Genomic DNA, 16,253 nt, shown 5'->3' with positions numbered 1-16,253 from the left:
CTCCAGCCTCACAACTATTAGCCAGATATTATTTTCTTTCTAATGGGAAAAACATACCATGCAGGCAAGGGATCTGATGTTTCTTGGTGAGCAGGGATAAATCACATCATCGTAACTATATGCCGCGAAGTGCTCTTGCTATTACAAATAAAGGTCAAATGCAAGACACTTCCTGCTACTTTTGCTGACACGTGGCTGCCATTTAATGATTCATAATCTCTACACACAGCTTGGCAAACGGAGGGTTTTTTTTTTTTATAGGCGCTGTTTTCCACTTGTGCAAGCACAACAAAGGACTTAAAGGGCCCTGCTCCCATCTGCGAGCTGCATGTTTTTACAGGAGGGAACTCGGGCACAAAGGGCTATAGCCTGCAAAATGGAAAAGGTTGGGGCTATTAATCTTTTTGGGATTTTAAAATGCTTTGCTTCTGTGAATTGCATTGCCCTGTGAAAGGTTAATGGGGCTGAGTGGCAGAGGGGGAAAGCAGATGTTGGGAAATAAGGAAATTTGATGGTGTTTGTAATAGGGTTGCGGTAGGCTGTGGACTGTTGGGCCACAGGCTGGGCTTTCATTGAGAGGTGGGCTCTAATGAGATTAATTTCTCTATCTGAGTGGGAAAAGGAAAAAAAATATTGTGTGTGGGCTAATAGCCTTCCTGTGTGAGCTCTGTGGTTTGCTCAGTGCCCCGGCAGCAGGAACCTCACAGTGGCCTCTAAGTACAGTGACAGTTATAAGAGGTGAAAAAGACCCCTCATTTTTAGGCTTAATGTACTTACAACCATAGGAGCATACAGGTTGGAAAGGAGCTCTAAGATCCCCAAGCCCAACCCCAGCCCACCCCGCCATGCTCACTGACCACATCCCCAATGCCACATCTCCATGGTTCTGGAGAGCCTCCAGGGACGATGACTCCACCACCTCCCTGGCAACCTGTTCCAATGCATCACAATTCTTTAAGAGAAGAACTTTTTCCTAATATCCAACTAGTCATTCTTATCTTCAAAGATTTATGCTTAAGTTGTGTGGGATCACAATTATTCCATTTGAGGCAATTTTTTTCCTTCTCTGTAAAGTATGTGCAAGATTCAGACAGATGTGGAACATCAAGCCATCGAGAGCTGCTGGTTATTTGGGTATTTGGCCTGAATGCAGAAAAGAGGAATGTGTTCCTGAATGCACTTTTGCCATTTCTGCATCAGAAAACTATCTCATCTTCCATTTCATTTTTTCAAAATGACCTGATAAGAGAAGTTTCCAATTGGAGATGGGTTGGGACAGATGACCTGAATGCGTGTCCATGAGCAAGTAATTCCATGAAGGATCATCATTCACCTTTGATGTTTGGCCCACATCATTTCCTTTTGGCAACCTTATCTTTTTCTCTCTTTTGCTCCTGGAAAGCTCAGGGAAGTGGTTTGAATTCTACAGTGACTGCGACTGAGTGAATTCATCACTTGGTTGGATGGTAAATTCAGCCCAACTAGATGTGTGGTGGGAGTCAGACAGCAGCTAAATGGAATGGAAGCGAAAAAGCTGCTTTGGGAAGGGAGATGTGGGGAGTGAGCACCCAAGAGGGACAGACACCTGCTGTCCGTGGTCCTATTGCCTAACTCATGCTGCCTATGTCATTTATTAAGGCTGTTCTGGGGGAGGAAGACTCCACATCACACAGGTCACCAAGAACCACTGGCACATTCAAGGGCAATGAATCACAGATGCTGAGTTGTGCTGAGTCACTTGCATGGACAGAGACCTTTTCATTGAAAATGTTCCTTGGTAAACTGAAAAAAACCCACAAACAAAAACCCCAAACAACTCAGAAATTCCATTAAAAAAATCCAAGTCCTTTTTGGTATCCTTTTAGAGATGAAAGCACTGCCCTGTAGCATTTTGCTCAGCTTTACATCACCTTCTCCTGAGGATTTTGTCACGGTGGTGTCTAGGTGCAGCATGACCTGAGGTTTCCAGCTGGCAGAACAAAGCTCCATGGTCATGTTTGTTGGCTGTTTGTTCAGTGTCCCAGTAACAGGACATTGGGCACCTGGAAACTTTGGCATGCTGAACTTGTATTTCACTATCTTGTTATTTATTTATTTATTTAATTTTGAGCCAAAAGCAAACTGTCCAAAGAGGGGAAAAAACATTGTTAGGAGGCCAAGTGATCACCTGCTTGCTTATAAGCCACTTGAATACTGGGCTAGGGGGAGATGAGTGAAAGCTGAATATGGTTTTAGATGCTGAGGGAGCACACTGGGGAGGTTAGAAAATCCTAAGTGCCAGGAATGGGGTGAGTGTCACAGCCCATACAGGGGCTGGGTGTCAGCAATGACGTTGATGGGATATGGAAAGCCAAAGGAGGTGAGTCCTCATGCAATGAATGGCTGAGTATTGCACTTTTTGCTGAAGATTACTGTGGGCATTAGGAGCTTCAAGAAGTGAATGGGAAAATGCTTGGAAAAGAGATTTGCTGAGATTTCATGAGTGAAGTCCAGCAGACCCACAAATGGAAACTAGAACATGTTTCCAAATCTGGTTTAGGGTCCAGATTCCTTCTGGTGCAGCTCACCACCTCTGCATGCCTTTCTGCAGGTGCTGACACCATCCTCCTTCCCACCCCACACACACACATTGTGTCCTTTAGGTATTATATCCCAGAGCTCTGAATGTCACAGCAGGCTGCCTGGTTTAACACAGGAAACATTTGTGCCTGCTATTGAAGAGAAATAAGTTGCTTGTGTTTCCCTGGGAACCAACCTGTCAGTTGAGCTCGCTTGACTCCCCTGTTATTAAAATAAAATGCGAAAGAGTCAATGGCTATGTTGCAAATCGTGGAAGGGTGAAATGCAATCTGGATGTACTTTCTTATCTAAAATACATACCATTGCTAAAAGGAGCTAAGCTGTGCTTTTCCAGGTGATGTAGGGGCACCATTGTTCATTCAGATCACTTTTGGGGCCAGCAGCGCTGTGTCTCCATGCACAGAACCTGGAGGCTCTGTACAGCAGCCTGTGGCTCAGCAGCTATTGCATTATATCTGTATGCAGATGCAGGTTGCGCACTTATGTTCCCCAGGCCCTCCAGCACCAGTTCCTTCTGCATCCTGTGGGTGTAGGCAGACTGTATTTCTTCTCTGTTCTGCTCTGTGCCTTTTTTCTTCAGAGCATTTCATTTTTGCCCCAGGTGGAGAACCTTTACTCCTGATGTTGCACAAGTGATGTGAAGGCTTATCATCGAGACCTCCAGCTTTTAAAGGCTGCGGGTTATCTGCAGGGCAAGCTATTTTTAGGAAGCACAGTACCAGGCTGGCCCGCTGCACTTGGCAGCATAGACGTGCAGCAGACAAAGCTCTCTCTGTCCCAGCACCCTGCGACCTCGTCATGGCCAGGAGCCGAGGCAGGCACAGGCAGACAGCACGGCACAGCGGAACAACGGGGCTGTTCTGCTCAGAGAGAGCCGCCGTGGGTTGGCATCTGCAGGCACCATGGGGCCCAGAATGGAGCACGGGAGGAGAGATGGGGTTGGAAACAGTGATGAAGGTGTCAGGACTCTGCAGGCTGTTGGCTGATGTTGGTAGGTATCTACCTTTATGAGGGAACATCCAGAGATACATCAGCCAGGTGTAGCAGTCCTGCTGTCTCCTGCTCAAAGCTAAGAAGCAAAACTGTGACTGTTAGGACTAGTTTGCATTTTTTCTTTCCACTGTTCTCATTGCAGTTGCTATTGCTTGCGCTTCCCTCTGTTACCTGCTGTGTGATGCTCTCAAGCAGGTGCTGCATTGCTATCATCAGCAAAACCTCCCCCTCCCTGATTTCCACATTTAAACCCATTCCTTTGAGTCTGACAGATTTTCATTTCCTAGACTCTTCGTATTCAGAATAGCTTGAGGGGTTGCAAATCTCATGCAAGCTATGCTGTCCTGGTGACAAAGTGGAGTAGAGGTTCTGCTTCTACTTTCACATGAAGGCACAGCACCAGGACAATGTGATGGAGCTGTAGGTGTCCCTGTTCACTGCAGGGGAGCTGCACCAGGTGACCTTTAAGAGCATCTTTCAACTTAAAGAATCTATGATTCTATTAACAGTGTAAGAAGGATGCAGTAGAGGAGTACAAAGCCAGAAGAGGCTTGGAGAGAAGTCAGCAGTTCAGTGTCTCATCTCAGCAGCTATATTCTTCCAAGAATTTATGTAGAAAAGTGTTCAAGCCAGCAGCTTTCAGGTTATTAGAAATTACTGCTTGAGCTGCATTATTCTGGAAACCACCATCCTATAAATCCTAAAGAATTCCAGGAGTTATCTTTTTACCAGGGCTCTTTTGTTTCTCACTGTAAAGGTGAGCTGCATGGCTACTCTCTGCCCATCTTGTTTATCATAGCAGGGTCATATTTGTGATGGATCTCCCTGTCACCTAGGCAGCCTGTCAAATGATGGCTGAATAGCAAACATCATAAATATTCATTCCTATGAATTACTGGAGCTGTGCTGGAATGACTGGAAGGTCACAAGGCTTTTTAGCAAAGTGAAGCAGCTTTTGAAACTGACTGTAGCCTGAATATACACTCAAAGGGAAGCAGCAGAGCTTTCAGATCCCCTTTGTAGTCTCGGAAAAACCTTTTATTGACTTATTATCAAGGGCTTGTGAGGAGAAGGGGAAACACAGTCACAAGAGCTGATACTGTTTGATCTTTGCTCTGTCCCATTGTGTTTTATGATCAGTATTTTTTCTTCAGATAAGGCTTCTAGTGAGATTTTGTATTTACTTTCAGATGTTTCTCTCTCCTGCACCGGATGTGGTTTTGCTTTTTCTCCTGGGAATGTACGTTTTTTGTTTGATTATTCCACCATCCCTGAAATGGGTCAATGAATCATGGAAATTCCATAGCATGTGTTCATGGAAAGATAATAAAGCAATATATCAGAGCCCTATCAGTTGGTTTGCTTTGCCTGCTTTGTCTGGAGCAGGTAGAGAGGCTTAGTGTCTCTTTAGTAGACAAGCCATGCAGAGGATGGAAAAATCAGATAGACTGTTTGGAATCATAATGTAACTATTTAACTGTTTCCAAACTGTAATTTGTGTATTATTGGAAGAACATGAGCTGCTCAGCCATTGCGTGTTGCCAAACCCAGAGCAGAGAGCCTTAGAGACAAAAGTAGTAGCGAGCTGCCCCTATGATAATGATTCCTTGATAAGAAAATCAGAAAAGCCATGTTCTATGCTACATATATTTACTTTTGAGTTATATTTAAATCTGAGAGAGTCCTGCGGGATGTCAATGCATAAGTGGATCCCCAAAGGCATGAGCAGGTGCCTAACTGTTGACTTGTAATGGAGTCATTCTCTTAAAGCCTGCTCTGAATCTTAGAGCAAATGTGGGCAGTCTGTCAAGTACATAGAATTGAGTCATAGAATCATAGAATGGCTTGGATTGGAAGGGACCTTAAGGATCACCAAGCTCCAACCCCCTACTGCATGCGGGGCCACCAACCTAAACATTTAATACCAGACCAGGCTGCCCAGGGCCCCATCCAACCTTGCCTTGAACACCTTCAGGATGGGGCATCTACAACCTCCCTAGGCAACCTGTCCTAGCACCTCACCACTCTGATGCATCATGCCCTGTGGTTTGTACCAGATAGCTCTTTGCTTGGCAGAACAAAAAGCATTAATCAATCCAACAGATCCCCTTGACAAGACTCCAAACACCACCAAACCCCAAAGTATAGATTAATATAGTGCACAGCTATTTCTCCGTGCCCCTCTTGCCCATCATAATTAGAATGAGAGGCAATGGACTTAAGTTGTCCCAGGGGAGCTTGAGGTTGGATATTAGGATGAATGGTCAAGCATTGGAACAGGTTGCCAAGGGAAGTGTTGGAGTTGCCATTCCTGGAGACTGGGGACATGGTTAGTGCAAAACAGAACCAGGGCTTTCAAGCCGGTGGGCTCTGCTGCCAGATTTAAACTGGAAAATGCGAGTAAAGCCCAATTGCTCAAAGCTTTCTAGATTTAGTTCAAATCCTTCCAATTGCAGCCAAGAGAGGTAACAGCTAGTGCAGTCCTGCAGAACGGTTATTTATTTGCTATGGAGGAAATAGAAGTGCCATTCAGTAGGAATTGGCTCACCAGCTTTCCCAGCTGCTGGATGACGAGCATCTCTCATGGGTCAGCTTCTCCGTGGGAACAGGGAACACCAGTCTGCTCTGCACTGTGGCTTCTCTTTGGCTATAAAGGGACAAGGCCCTGATTAGAGATTACCCCCCAGGGGCAGATATTGCTCTATGAGATGCTGAGGAAATCCTGGTTTCCTCTCCATCCCCTCCAGATAGGCACTCCAAGCTGGACCATAAAGCTGACCCTATTTCCTCATCATCCCAGACTCTGTCCAGTCCTGTGGGAGAGGCTGCTCTTTCCAGCCAACGTAATCCACTTCATTGCCAATTCTCTTTCCAGATATAGCCAGTGAAAACAGGGATATGGCTCATTTCCCCGAAATACTTTAGTTTGCAAGGCTCTGCTTCCATCTGTAGGAGACCCTGTGCTGTGGGGCATGCATGAGGGCAATGCTCTTATCCAAAAGCATCCAGCCATGGGTGTGCTGGCTGGGGGCAATCATTCTCATGGCTTGCAGGCTCTGAAACCCCATTCCAATATATATATAAGCAGCATGTGGCCATGAACTGCTTGTTGTCCTACCCTGGCTGTCAAATACAACCAAGGTTTCTGCACCTGGGTGCTTTAAGGTGCCTTGCAAGGATCCGTTCCAGCCATGAGAACAGAGGTAAGGGTAGTCACAAGAATGGAAGAGCTCACAGCCTCTGTATAGAAGAAGTGGAAAAAACTCCTCTGTTTTTTACCTTGTAGCTGCAGTGTCATGACAGCCATCAAACTGAGAGGCAAGAGAGCCCCAGCACCAGGGTGAGCTCTGTTACAGGGCTGTCTCCTGGCTCATTAAACCCTAATGAGGTTTTTGCCTTCCTCTTCCTTCGGGAGATGTCTGTACTATGAAGGTTTGCACCCTGAGGGCAGTGTTTGAACATATATCCCATAGCAGCCTGGATTCTGTCTCTGAAAGGCACTGTGGGTTAGTGCTGTGTTTCTTAGAGCAGTCCTTTACCCAGGTCTGTCCTACAGAACTACGCAAGGATTTATTAAACCCAGGGCTTTGACTTCTCAAAGCAATTTGCAGTACAGGGCTGTAGGCTGCAACGAGTTCGAGATGGATGTGAATTTCCTGGGCCTGTGCAAGTTGCTGGATGCTTTCATGGGAAGTCACATAGATCATGTTTGCAAGTAGGGACAATACTGTAGGTATGGTGTGTTTGTTTCTAGGCTCAGTTCTGTACTTTGAGTATCAGAAAGCTGCAGAAGTGAGTTTTATGTCTGAGCTGAAGGATGCTCTTTGGTTGGAGCATCATGGTAAGAATTAGAATCATGGATAGGAAAGTGTCGGAAGTGTTTCAGGTCTCCATTCTGAGTTGCTTATTGTGCAGGAATGAGATAGAAAGGGATGTCTAGGTGGAAGTATGGCCCTTTGGAAGGTGATAATGGGGAATAAATGAGGAGATATGGGGAAAGCCATACTGTCCAGATTGGTGGGAGGGACTGGAGCAGGTCACACAGAGATGTGGTGGGTGCCCCATCCCTTCAGACACCCAAAGTCAGGCAGGATGGTGCAGTGAGCACTGATGGAGCTGTGGATGTCCCTGATGGAGCTGTGGATGGGACCAGATGGCTCTTGAAGGTCCATCTGCCCAGGGAGCAGTGGGGTCACCATCCACGGAGGAGGTGTGGGGATGAGGCACTGAGGGACGTGGCCAGCGGGTGTGGGTTGGGTGATCCTACAGCTCTTTTCCAACCCTTATGACTCTGTGATGGGCAAAACAAATGGAGGTGACACTCCAGCACCGGGTGATGGAGGAGGAGGACGCCGGACAGAGGCTCCGCACCAGCACCGCGCTCCCCTCAGGCCCCTCAGGGCGGGCGGTGCTGAGGAGGCGGAGGCGGAGGAGGAGCTGGGGGGGATCCTCGAGGCGGAGCCGGGGCGGGCCGAAGGGGACGCGGCTGTAAACAGGCCGGCGCTGGTTCACTCCTCGTACTGCCAGGAGCCGCCGCCGAAGCCGGGCTGGGAGCAGCGAGACGCGGGGAGCGAGGCGAAGCGGCCGGGCGGCGAGAGCCCCGTCCCCTCCGGCACCGTAGAGAGAGGTACCGCTCCCGCTCCGCGCTGCTCCCTCTTCTCTCTCGGGGACATCGAGAAGGGGCCCTCCCCAAAGTGCTGGAGGACCGAGGAGGTGGCTCGGTCACCTGCTGGCCTCCGGGAGGAGGGAGAAAGCCGCTGCCCTGCGCTCAGGTAGCAGCGAAGGGCCTGAAGGCGCTCAGCTCACCGCAATGCCTCCTCGGGTGTGCGGGGCTGGGGTGCAGCATCCCCTCGGTGAGGGGTTCACGGTATTTCTTGTTTTTATTCTCTTGCTGTGTTGGTGTCAGTGCTGTCACGGCTCTTGGCAGCCCGTTGGGACCTGGAGGTCGCATCCATTGGGATTCCTTTGAGTCGCTCCGTTGTTTCCATCGTCGGTTCAGGAATTGCAGGTTGGGAGGTAACAAACCTCCCAAGCAAAGCCTCTGAGCAATCTTAATCTTAAAAACGCAGCTGCTCGGTTGTCTGAGCCCCCCTAAAAGCCCTTCTCTTGCTCTGTAGGCGTGCGGTCTCCGATCCAGCTTAAAGTCCAACATAAAGGCAGCGCTGAGCCAGCTGTAATTGCCCTGATATATGAGATGCACACGCAAGCTTTACATAAAAGTGAAACCATATGTATCAGCTCCACGTCCACTCTGTTATCCTACGCACAGCCTTGCCCTGTCCTCAGCTCACCTTGCTGATCCACTTTTCCTTCAGCCTGTTGGACGTGGTGCTTATTCCCGGACTTACTGGACAGGTTTAGTGAAGGATGTGAACTCAGCTCACCAGTTCTGTTCTGCCTTGTGTAAGAATACTGTGTGTTTTCAGCCTAATACAAATGTTGTTCTGTTGACTCAGCGATAACGTCGCATTCTCCTGGGTCCTTTTCCCTTTTTCGGGTTGGTAGCTGAATGATTTAGCTAATCTTTTGTGGTGTTCCTGTGGGACAGATGTACGGTGTTTTTCTATGGGTGGCAAAGTCCATAGCTTCAGCTGGTATTGCTTCTTAAAAGCAGAGCTGATTCCCTTTCTCCCTATACTCTGCCCTTTGTGGAGTGAGGAGCTGGGCTGGGAAACACACAGCTGAGTACTGGCGAAATGATTCTTTGTTCTGACTCAGTTCCTGGATTGTAGCAGAGCTACACAAATGTTTACGTGTGGCATCTTTGGGCTTGGAGGAGCAGCTCACTGGTATCTAAGCATGTCTTCTCCTGCGGTGGGGGGCCATCAGTCAGTCTGATGGGCATGAAGAAGCTCAGGTGGTTTGGAAGCTACGTTAGAATCACAGTGAGTGTTTATGGACTCCCTCCAGGACCCTTTGGTCTAAAAGATGCGAGTCCTGCTCTTACACTGATCTCTACCTCAGACAAATAAGATGATTTGGGTTCTATGCAGTTTTCCATCTGCAAAAGACTCCTCCCCATCTCTACCTCCAAAGTTTGGATGGATATTTCTACACTCGGTGCCTTTCTGCTTGCTGCAATAGTAGAGCTGCCTGCCCTCTAAACCCCAGGGGCTGGTTTATATCGCTTTGTGTGTGGGTTGGGTTTTTTTTTTTGTGTGTGTGACATTCTTCCCACAGAAGAAAAATAATCCCTTCTAATGATGTCTAATGCACTCTGTCAGTTCCCTGCTGGCCCAAATGAAGGTCTGAGGAGAATGGTGATGCTGACTTCAGAAGCATGGAGCTTTACTTAGTGTGATTGGATTATACCAAGAGGAACTACAAGTTATTTTCTCTGTTCCTTCGACTAATGTGCAAATACAGCCTGTTGTATTTCACAACTCTAGCTGCTGTCTCCTTCTCTTAGTAACCATAATTAACAGACCAGAAAATGGAAAAAATGTAGAAATACCATTCCCAGCGGCTACAGGCATCAGTTCTCTTTAGAAGTTCATGAAGTCAGGTCTATGGAAATTAAATAACTGAGATTTTTTGGCTTCTGCTGATGGGCTAAAAAGTTGTGTCACAGTGGTGAAGTATGAAGATTACCTCTTGGAAATGAAGTAGATAGAGAACAAACGTGAGCTCTTACTTCCTAGCAGTGTCCAAACCATCTGGCTTAAGGGCTCTGCCTACAATGGTTGGGCATTGGAGCAGGCACGCTGGTTGTAAGGATGGATGCAGCAGGGAGTGTTGTATCACTGAGACAGGCTTGGGTTGCTCTGAAGGTAAGGAGATTAGATACCAGCAGGACCTTAAAGCCGGGGATAACAGCATCCCTTGCTTTTCACACTGGAGTTTGGTCCCTGAGCTATTTCAGAGTAGTTCAGTGTGACTGTGCCATCACTTAAGGTTTTCTGCAAGTCCCAGTGAAACAACACTCCTATTGTTAGTGCTCTCAGATATCTCAAAATTACAGTGCCTGGGAACTCGGTGGGTTTGAGGGAAACAGATTTTGCAGCCCTGGAGTGGTGCCATACAGAGATTTGGTTGTTGCATGTTCCATCTTCAGAGCCTGTTTCCACTTTGCCTTCAGAGACAGTTTTTATCTCACTTCTGAGAATAGGAGGTCAGAGGGAGAGAGCTGGAGGCCACGAAGCAGATAGGGGGCAGAACAGAGGTTGCAGTGAGCTTTGCAATGTCCAGGGAGCTGCACTGATATAAATAAGGCTCATTTCAGTTTGTGGGGAGTCTTTGGTTTTTGATCACATCTTCTATCCAGTAGGTCTGCAAAATCTTTATAGTGGCTTGTGGAATTTTGTTAAAATCTGTGAGTTCAAAGGCAGGAACTACCCTGTAATAAATAATATTTGTTTTCCTGACTGTTGAAGTAGAGAACTAAATGGAGGTAGATCAGCTCTGGTTATTTGCTCTTTTCTGCGTAGCTCATTATTCTGCATAATGGTGTGTTGGTTGTCTAATTTTTATTTAAAGTGGGCTCTCCAGATTTAGCTGAATGGCATTTAGCAGCGTAGGTTGCTGGCATGTTTGGAATGACTCAAATATTGGATGGGATATGATGATGTTTGCACACTTGGTGGGGGGAGAGAAGGGAGGATGCTTTGCTTTGGATCATTTCTGTTGTGAAATACCAACTCAAGCCACCTTGTAGTTTAGGTATCCAGAAAATGCATTGCTCTGAAGTAGGCAGTAGTGCTGGCTTATCCCTGTGCTGGCTGTTGCATGGGAAAGGAGAGTGCTCCTTGTTATTATAACACCTCTATTCAGTTTAATTCCCATTTCAGAACAAGTGGGGGAATGCTGGAACACTCAGCTTTTTCTCTAGAAGATCTTGTACAGGTGTAAGTTAGAACTGCATGCTAACCTCATGTTTCTGTTGGACAAACAGATGTTTATTCTGAAGCTGAGCTTAAAATTCTTCTGTCCCATAAGCATTGCCATGTTCCAGGATGTAGGTGTAACCTCTTGCTTTGATCTCTAGATATTTTTTTCTTCAAGCAGGACTTTTTATTTGGAATCAGTCACAGTTCTGATCCAAGCGGATGCTGCCAGGAAGGAGCTCATCGTTAACGTGTCTGGTAACCCTTTGGTTGGTCCTGAGAACCACAGACCCTTTCAAGCTGCTGGAAGGAGCCTCCTTTTGCAAGGCAGTGGCTTCAGCAGTGAAACGGCATCAAGATATTTTCACTGAGCTGTCTGTCCTCTTGCTTCCTCTCTTGTGTAAGTGCTCTCCAGTCCCATTGGGACTCAGTGTCACATAGGACAGTTTAAAGCACTGCTGTTAGTGTAGAGCTTGGTCCTATTCTTGCTTATCTGCTCGTGGCCAAGAGATCCTGATGTGGGAGCACGCTCTATGTCAGCAGATCATTACTTGCTTTTATAGGGTCGTTTTTCAGTTGGATCTTATCCCTTGCTCACCCCATGGCTCTTAAGGACAGCAAACTTGGATGATTTTCCTGACGTTGGAAGACTGTGCCCTCATGCGCTGTGACACACGTGCACACAAATTGGAGTGGATGTCTTTGCCTCGGATCAGTTCTTGTTCTCACACTCTCTGCTTGCTTTCACAGACAGGCAGGACTGAGAGCTGGCTTTGTGTTTCCAAGGATGAACTGAAAGAGCTGTACAGGGCACATGTGGAATCAAAGGCTTGTAAGTCCTTCTTGCTGCTGAAGTTGGTAGTTCCAGCGCAAACCCAGAGATCAAGGTTAGATCTCATGCAATGTTACGTGCCGTTAATTAACACTTGCAGAAGCACAGTGCTTCCAGTAGTGTCGTATGCTAAATTAGATATCCTCTTTATCGTCATGGGGAGCTCACACTGTTGCTGCAGTTAGACAGTAGCATCTGGTGCCTCTGATAGAGGCACTCTGACAAAAGGCTGAGTGTTACACGGTGGGCTTTAGGGTTAAGGACTGAATCATCACATTTTCTTTTTGCCTCCTGATTCCCATGGGGTGAGATCTTGAATTGTGTGGTTCTGTTTCCCTGCTGGGGATTCAAAGTAAAGTCAGCTTTGCTCTCAATTGCTGGCTGCCAGGGTTGAGCTGGTAGGAAGCACTGAAGGTTGTACAGCTTGGGGATGAGATACAAGGTAAGTACTTCTGCATGAAGAGTTGGTGCAGGTGGGATTTCCATTGCCAGGCTCACAGTGGACAAGCTGTGCTGGAGAGGAGAGCAGTCTGTAATGCTAAGTGTATGATCTGTAAGGTCTTTTTGTTGTTAGACACGCAGACATTTTGCTCCGAGCTTCTCAAAACATGAAAGGGCTCCAGCCCTGAAGATACTTATGCATGAAAATGTTCCAGGGAGGAACAGAGGAATGATCTGAGGGGAAAAAAAAAGAGCTTTTCTGACTGCAGGGTGGAGTATGAAGGAAGCAAAGTGGTAGGAAAAATAGTCTCACCAAAGGGCCAAAAGGGGCCTTAGCAAGTTGTCTGATCTGACCTCCTGCCCCAAGGCTGGGTCAGATCTATCCAAACTTTCCCAGCAGATGTTTGTCCAGTCCTTAAAAGCCTCTAGTGATGGGCTTTCCCCCATCTTTCCTGGGTGATCCTTCAAAGCCTTGTGTTGTCCTTAGCATTAGCAAGATTTTCCTAGTTTCTAACTGGGATTTCTGTTGCTGCAGTTGAAAATCACTGACCTCTTGCCCTTTTGTTATTGTGCAGAAGGGGTTGTTCGGTTCCCTCTCTGCAGGCTTTGTGCATAGGCCACAGCTGCAGCTGGGCCAGGTTTGCCTTGGGCCGCAGCGTGCATCTGGCACCAACCTATATGGAGCTGACAGACACATATGATGCTCATATGGAGACTCTGGGGCATGTTGGATGTGTTTTGTTTTCTCTCTGGCAGCTGCACAGATCACATGTTTTGTCATGAAAGGCTTCAAGATGGGTTCATGCCTCTACTCACTGTAATAGGAGGGCACAGGCTTTTCTAGCTCAAGTGCTGCCTTTTCCCCAGGGAAAAGGTCCTCAGGATCTTTACCAGCTATTCCAGAACTGGAGGTGGGGAGGTCCTTGCTAGCTGCTATCGTCAAGGCTTTCCCCATGGTGAGCTGAACTGCACTTTGGGCAGCGTTACTCTCCTGATCTGAGCTCCCCGCTGTGCTTTATGAATGACCTTCTGCAGTGGTTACGCTGTGTACTTCTCATTTTGTAGGTACTGTCTATCTCTGTAGGATAAGGTTATCCTTGCATTTGCAAAACTCTTCAAGTGTGGCTCCGTAGATCCTTCGGAGAGTACTCAAACATAAACTGTGACAGAAAATACAGTGGGTAAGCATTAGAACGTTACTTACTAAGGTAAAGGGATTGATGTACCAGGCTGCATTAAAGCAGCGATCAGACATTTCCTTGAAAGGGATTGTTGCTTGGTAATTGCAGTTCTAGGAAAATGATTCCAAATGTCTGTGTTGTGATAGAGCCAGACGTCACAAGGCTGTGTGGCCCTTCTGGGTGAATTTGGCTCTTGCTACGTACAGGTGGGCAGATGTCCACGTTGCATGAAGCACCTCAGTTTGCAGTTGTTAGCCTTGCTGTATGCTTTGGCTGTATTTATTTTTTCAGGTTTCGTAGGCTTTGTTTTGCAGGATACTCAGAGGAAGGCAGCAGTTTCACTTGAACTGTGGCTGAGGGCTTCACCTTCTGGAGTGCTTTTCTTAAGGGGGTGGAAAAAAGTAACTTTCCTCTGTAGGTTGTTGTAGGTGTTTTCTCCCAGTCTATTAACACCTCTTGTACCTTTCAGTGGGAGACGGTAGAAAGCCTGGGAGAAAGGTATGTCTGCATACAGAGTCTTCATCCTGAGACAACAGAAGGCAGCACTTCAATGAAGGCTGGTTTGTACAGGTCTAAAATCCTTCCTGGCATCAACTCATGTTTATTGTGGTAGACAGAGAAGGTAGGGAGGAGCAGTCTGGGTTTTGTTTGTTTAAACTATTGGTGCGTATCTTACTTTTTTTTTGAACTCCCTTCAGTTTTCATGCAGAGCTTTTATATGATAACATGTATAATGTGAGCCTCCAGTGTCTCATTCAGTTTTACATAGCAGTGACAGCTCTACTGCTTTCTTTCTTTCTTTTCTCCCTTAATTACAGATGAAGGGAACTTCAGTCATGTGGAAAGTATTTTATTGACAGCTTTTGAGTCTAAAGCACTTGTTAACACTGAGCAGGTGTATAGTGCTGTAGGCTATTGCGCAGAATCCTGTGTTCAGTGTTTCTTCATAATGATTTTGTTAGAACTGCAGAGTATCTTAGGTTGGATAAGAGGTCTGGAGCTCTCTAATCCAACCTGTTGCTCCAAGCAAGTCCAAATGCAAAGGTGAGTTGCTTGTGACCTTCACCTATCCAGCTTTAGACCGTTTCCAGTCAAGCATGGCAAGTTAGTGTTGTGCTTAATGCTCTCATGGTGAATTGTATTCACATCTTATGTAATCAGAATATCCCTTGCTGCAAAATATGCAACTTGCCTCCTGTCCTTTTGCTGTGTGTCATAGAACCTCCTCCACCTTCTCTGTAACCCCCAGTTAGGTAGTTGAAGATGGAGATCAGATCCTTCCTTAGCTTTCATTTCTTTTCCAGTTTAAAGAAGCCCATCTCCTTTATACTCATCTTTTACAGTATATATTCCAGTGACCAAAGCATTGTTAAGTTTGTCATTACCTTCTTGGGGAACGCAACTGAATGTGACTGTGCTCCAAGTGTAGCTTCCGAAGAGAAGAGCTGTGTCCCTAAGCTCCCGGTTATTGCTGTTCCCAATACAGCCCAGTGTGTGCCTGGCTTTCATTGCTGCAGGGGCACTCTGTTAATTCATAGAATTACCCAGGTTGGAAAACACCTTGAAGATCAAGTCCAACCGCAGCCTAACCAGTACCCTAACTCTAAAAACCCTACACTAAATCATATCCCTGAGTACCACATCCAAAAATGGCTCTTAAACACAAACAGGGATGGCAATTCAACCACCTCCCTGGGGAGCCTATTCCAGTACCTAACTACCCTTTCTGTAAAGAAGTTCTTCCTAATATCCAACCTAAGATTCCTATTATACATCCAACCAAATTCCTATTGACTTCACTGTCTGCCAGAATCCCCATGAGCCTTTGTGAAGAGCCAGTAAGTCCCCGGTGTGTGTTGACAGTGTGTTTTCTTTGTCTCAGGTGCAGGACATCACATTGGTATTTTTCAGTTTTATAAGCTTTATTCCAGCTTGCTGGGCAGTCTTGCCTTCCCAGCATGATGTAGTCCTTGAATTTACTCCATCATTCAGGTCAAGAATGGACAGTGTTAGTGGAGGTGCTGGCTGTTTCTGAAGAGCATCATTCCTCAGAGGATGCCTGTTAATACTTCAGTCTGTTGGCTGTTATCCTTTGACCTCAATTGTCCAAACAAATGTTCACTACCTTCTATTCTATCCGTAGTATCTTTATCATTCTATTTGTGGGGATAGGTTAAATGTCTCTAGGATCTCTTTAACACTGCTAGCTAAAGTTTGCCCTGATGCAACAGTGGAACATTGCCTTGCTATTGTATTATGACCCTCTAAAATGCCAGAGCCTTTCTTGGAGTCTTGCTATGTTGGAAGTCTCCCCATTTTTGCATTTCTACCTGTGATTACTCTTTCGTAAGTGTTTCTTCTTGTTGGTGTTGGGCCAACATTTCAAGTTTGGAAATTGGTACC

At 46.4% G+C, this 16,253-nt stretch overlaps 1 protein-coding gene across 1 annotated transcript in view; it reads left to right on the top strand.

Moving 5' to 3' along the window:
* The first annotated feature begins 8,037 nt into the window (after positions 1–8,037).
* SMOX (spermine oxidase) overlaps positions 8,038–16,253 on the top strand; it is a 38,339-nt gene continuing 30,123 nt past the window's right edge. Inside the window, exon 1 of the mRNA XM_015863035.2 lies at positions 8,038–8,200. The gene's annotated coding sequence lies outside the window, so the exon portion shown is untranslated. The remainder of the gene's footprint in view (positions 8,201–16,253) is intronic.

The sequence above is a fragment of the Coturnix japonica genome, chromosome 4, assembly GCF_001577835.2.
Source record: "Coturnix japonica isolate 7356 chromosome 4, Coturnix japonica 2.1, whole genome shotgun sequence".
Lineage (NCBI taxonomy): Eukaryota > Metazoa > Chordata > Aves > Galliformes > Phasianidae > Coturnix > Coturnix japonica.
This window is presented reverse-complemented; position numbering and strand designations above follow the sequence as displayed.